Raw genomic sequence first — 5648 nt, 5'->3', positions numbered from 1 at the left:
AACATTTATCTGATAATTGCAGATAATTGTATTGCTTCTATCAAACTACAAAAATGGCCAAACAGGGTGGAGAGGATCGCTGTGCGCCCTGGGGGTGCGGGGCGTGAAATGTCTCATTCACATGTAAAAGAAAACGCAGCAAAACAAGTTGCTCTAAACAAGTTGCTCTAAAACACCTCAGAACAGGCTAAACAGGGAGTCTGTGGAGCTACAATAACCAGGAATTCAGACCAAAGCATTGCAGTTTTACTTCATATAGATCAGTGTTTCTCAACCTTTTTCAGCCAAGCGCCCCCCTAGCCTTTATCCAGGTTCTTCACCGACTTCCACCAAAGAATTTGTAGGCTACTTTGCAACTAACTATTATTTTATCACTATTGTAGATGTTTTGATTTTTATGCTCGTTTCTGTATTTATCATCAAAAATAATTTCCCAGAGAACAAAAAAGCCATGGGAATAGAAATTATTTTNCACACACACACACACACACACACACACACACACACACACACACACACACACACACACACACACACTGCCTGCCCTCACACAGTCAGTAATTTCAGGTCTACTGTAGATCACGCCTGCTCTCGTTCTCAGGACCTGAGATGGTTCTTCCACACACACTGTGTGTACAGATATCCTCAATGCCATGCACATGTACCCTGTCTTCCTCTTTTGTAAAAATACTGTTCACATTTCTTGTTTGTGTGCATCAAACTTGGTGAATGTAGCTGATTCTGATGGTTTAGTTCTGAAATAGTGTGTTAGCTTTACATCAACTCTATCAGGACACACACATTCCAAAAAGTTCCTCTTTTTCTCTTCAGCCTACAGAATATTTTCCCAAAAGTGTTTAAGATCATCGAGATGTTTTTGGTGAATGTGAGTAGGCCTGTCACAAAAATACATTTTACTGTAAGATAAATTGTCGTAGAAGTTGTTGTGATTAAATGATAATATTGTGTCCAAAAATTTGAATAAAACTCAATAGGGAATCCATCGGGTCCAGATGCTTTGCCACTTCTTAGTTTTAATAATTTGTTCCGTGTTATAAGAGCTTCAGTAATTTTAAGGGCCTCCACGTCAATTTTTGGAATCTATCTGATTTAAAAAAGAGCCTTTGCTGTATTTATGAACCCACTTGCTCTGCAGAACTAAATCTCAAGCGTCCTACTGCACAGTTTGCTCAACAGTGACCCCCTTTTTCAAATTCTGACCCCACCCAAACCCCCTCTCACTTTCAGAGCCACTCAGAAGTTCCTTCCTCTGCCTTGTTTTTGTCATGTGACCCAGGATCAGACAGTGAGTGTTATTTAGAAATACAACATGATAAATCTGCCAATAAATCAGAAGTGTCACAGATTGACTGAACTATTGGCCTGTGATGGTTAATAAATACAGGTTAGCAGGACAGAGGTTGACTGCAGGGCAGAGATCAGTGTGGATGTCACCTCTGCTGCTGCAGCGCTTTCACAGCACAATGAGGGAAACAGCTTTTAGAAACACTACTTCTGTCAAAATAAACATAAAGTTGTTTCATATGGAGCACTTTCTTAACTAATAACTGAAAAGATCTTATATTTATCAAACCAGAGTAACCCTTTCAGCCCCCTACCTGCTGAAACGTGATGCATTTTCCAGCTGGAGCCGTCAGCGGTCGTCCTGTCCTGCAGTGGGTCGACTGTCTGTGAACGACTCACGTTTCAGTCACACCTCCCACAGAGCACACCATTCCAGGCCAAGAAGTCATTTTACGCTTCTCACACATGTGAGAAACTTTTATGGGTCGGGGGAGAGGATAGAGATGAGAGACAGGAGGGGGAGGAGGAAGAGGATGGGGAGCAGGGAAGTCCTGGAGATGCTGTGATGCTCAGGTTTCAGATCTTCTAAGAAGCCATGGAGTGTAGACTCAGTTGTTTTCAACTTGTTGCTTGTTTATTTTGATCTGCAAATCTATTTGGTTATTTTATTTCACACTTTTGTTTGAAAACAAATAGATTTAAGAAAAAAATTAATCAAATGCTTACCTTATCTGAACTCAGAGGTTCCACCTTTCATCCATCAGTTGCAGTGGCTTACCAAAGTATTCATAACACTTGAACTCTTCCGTATTTTATCGCATCACCACCACAAACATTCATATATTTTATTGTAAATTAACATGAATTAACAAAGTGGCTTACAACTGTGAAGGAGAATTAAAGATGATTCAAAACATTTTTTACAAAAAGATCCAGTCCTCGGGGATCTTTTTGCAGTTTTCCTGTCCACAGGAAAACTATTAGTCATCACTGCACTAATGTGGTTTTATGGAAGAATGGTAAGAAGAAAGTCGTTGTTAAAAGAAAACCATAAAAATCCTGTTTGCAGTTTTCCAGAAGCCATGTTGGACACAGCAAACATGTGGAAGAAGGAGCTTTGGTCAGACCAGAACAAAATGAAACTTTCTGGTCAAAATGCAAAACATGGAGAAGTAACACTGCACATCACTCTGAACACACAAACACCATTGACAAATATGGTGGTGGCAGCATCATGCTCTGGGGTGCTTCTCTTCAGCAGGGACAGGGAGGATGGTCAGAGTTGATGGGAAGATGGAGGGAGACCAATACAGGATAATTTTGGAAGAAAACCTGTTTGAAAAAGACTTGAGCTTCAGGACAACCACCTTAAACATAAAGCGAGGCTACAATGGAATCCTTTAAAACAAAACATGCATTTATGTTAGAATGGCCCAGTCAAAGTCTAATACCAGAAATAAACTCAACCTAGAATCTGTGGTGAATTCTGTTTTGCAAAGAAGAATGTGCAAAAGACAAGCAGCTGGAATTGCAGCAGAAGGTGGTTCCGCAGAGTGTTGATTCAGAGGGGCTGAATACTTTTGCCCACTGCACTTTTCAGTTTTTTAGTTGTAAAAAAAATATTTTAAATCATGCATAATTTTCTTTTTATGTCACAACAGAAAACCACTTTGTGTTGGTCTTTGACATTAAATTCAAATAAAAATATATTTAGGTTTGTAATGTGAAAAAATATGTAATAATAGTTCAAAGGGTGTGAATACTTCTGGAAGCTACTGTATGTTTAAGACAGTGAAAGACTTGTGATTACCTACAAACACTTTATATTCTATTTGCAGTATCTGTTCACGTGTGTGTCAAGCTTAGACACTACAAATACACACAGAGGTCACTTCCTCACACACTGGTGGAGGCAACAGGCTGCTCTGCACAGAGGAAGTAAAGATTTTAGAGCTGAACTTAAAGAGGACATACTGTATCATACAAAACACTATTTTAGTCCTTAAATCAATTTTTTGTGTTCTGTCATGGAACAGACTTTTTTTCTATGACGTCACATTTGCTGTGGAACTGCTGAACAAGGTCATGGACTTCCGGCTCACCAATTTTATAAAACCATCTTTTTGTTTGTTTGTTTGCTTGCTTGCTTGCTTGCTTGTTTGTTTGTTTGTTTGTTTGTTTGTTTGTTTGTTTTTGTTCCGTCAATTTTGTTGTCCAAGTTCAGCTATGCTGAAGTTGCAAGTAGACGAGTTCAAATGTTCAGTTCTAGAGTGTATTAACACACAATTCCTTATATCACCGTCCAGTCCCTGGTAAAATTGTGTTATTCTTGGAAATGTTCCCACATCAGTGAGAAAAGCTCTCCTGGTTGGTACAAAGCACTCAAGGACAAAATGCTTCACAACCTCTGCCAGTATCAAGAGGGATTTTCTGAAAGATTTTGTCTGATTTTGTCACTTCCTTCTCTCTACAGAAAAGCAGTAAGCTTCGAATAATGCTAAAATGACAACAAACTTTATTTCAGATATGAATTTTATGAGTCTTGTTCGTTGGTCTAACAGTAGAGTTGTGCCATCTGCATCTGTTAGCGCTGTCTTCTAGCTTTTAGCTGCTGCCCTGACAATATAACTGTATTGCATGTTTTGAATATAATTATTCAGCTTTCTTTTGTCGGTTTTGTCTTGGAGGAACACATGATCCAAATGCATTCAGTGTAGTGACAGTTTCTGACATGGGCAACTCCCACTGAACCACAGGATCAAAACATCAACAGTACCTCTAAAGGAAAAATAAATAAATAAATAAATCATTCCCCCTCCCCTTGCTTTGTGAGAGGTGGAGGGAGCCGGTAGTGTGGGTCACCACAGGGTAGAACCGCTTCTGATTCAGTGACATTCTTGACATTTGCTAACTCCTTACCTGTCAAGGCCTTCTTGTTTACTGGAATGGATGCAGAAGGTGTAAATACAGTAGTATCACCATGGTGATTGCTTTCATTTTAATGTGTGGTTCTGCAGGCTTGTCTTCATTCTCCTGCTCTAGGTCAGACATTGGCTCCAACAAGTAAGGTTGAATAAACAAGTCTTCTTTTGTTGACATCTTTAATAGATTTGGGAATAAAACATTTATCTGATAATTGCAGATAATTGTATTGCTTCTATCAAACTACAAAAATGGCCAAACAGGGTGGAGAGGATCGCTGTGCGCCCTGGGGGTGCGGGGCGTGAAATGTCTCATTCACATGTAAAAGAAAACGCAGCAAAACAAGTTGCTCTAAACAAGTTGCTCTAAAACACCTCAGAACAGGCTAAACAGGGAGTCTGTGGAGCTACAATAACCAGGAATTCAGACCAAAGCATTGCAGTTTTACTTCATATAGATCAGTGTTTCTCAACCTTTTTCAGCCAAGCGCCCCCCTAGCCTTTATCCAGGTTCTTCACCGACTTCCACCAAAGAATTTGTAGGCTACTTTGCAACTAACTATTATTTTATCACTATTGTAGATGTTTTGATTTTTATGCTCGTTTCTGTATTTATCATCAAAAATAATTTCCCAGAGAACAAAAAAGCCATGGGAATAGAAATTATTTTTACAGGTGTCTACAAAAAATGCAATGAATGGACATTCAACTTAAAATCGGTAGGCCTAAAAGCAGCCAACCAGTGGAAAAAATATTCTTTACTGTGCCATTTTCATCCATCCATCCATTTTCTTTACACCATTTACACCATTTCTAGTTGTTAAATATTCCATAAAATGACCAGATAAAAGATGTACAACAATACCAGTTTAAACTTTGATCTATTTATTCTATCCATGTTTTAATGAGCTCTGAAACATTAAAACATGGATAGAACTGCATCCCCCTCCTTGGGGTGCCACCTTATCGTGGTGGAGAGGTTTGAGTGTCCCAATGATCCTAGAAGCTATGCTGTCTGGGGCTTCATGTAGGGTCCCCCAAGGCAGACAGGTCATAGGTGAGGAACCGGACAAAGCACAGCCCAAATACCCCTTATGATGAGTAATAACTTTGGATCTGGCGTTCCCTCGCGCGGATGCGGGTCACCGGGGCCCCACTCTGGAGCTAGGCCTGGAGGTGGCAGTTCCCCTGAATTGGCAGACTAGAGTGGTGGTCCCCCTGTTTAAAAAGGGGGACCGGAGGGTGTGCTCCAATTACAGGGGGGTCACACTCTTAAGYCTCCCTGGTAAGGTCTATTCAGGGGTCCTGGAGAGGAGGGTCCGTCGGATAGTCGAACCTCGGATTCAGGAAGAGCAGTGTGGTTTTTGTCCTGGTTGTGGAACACTGGACCAGCTCTACACCCTCAGCAGGGTCCTGGAGGGT

Source organism: Poecilia reticulata, linkage group LG19, assembly GCF_000633615.1.
Source record: "Poecilia reticulata strain Guanapo linkage group LG19, Guppy_female_1.0+MT, whole genome shotgun sequence".
Lineage (NCBI taxonomy): Eukaryota > Metazoa > Chordata > Actinopteri > Cyprinodontiformes > Poeciliidae > Poecilia > Poecilia reticulata.
The sequence above is the reverse complement of the archived record's forward strand: the minus strand, read 5'-3'. Positions refer to the sequence as shown.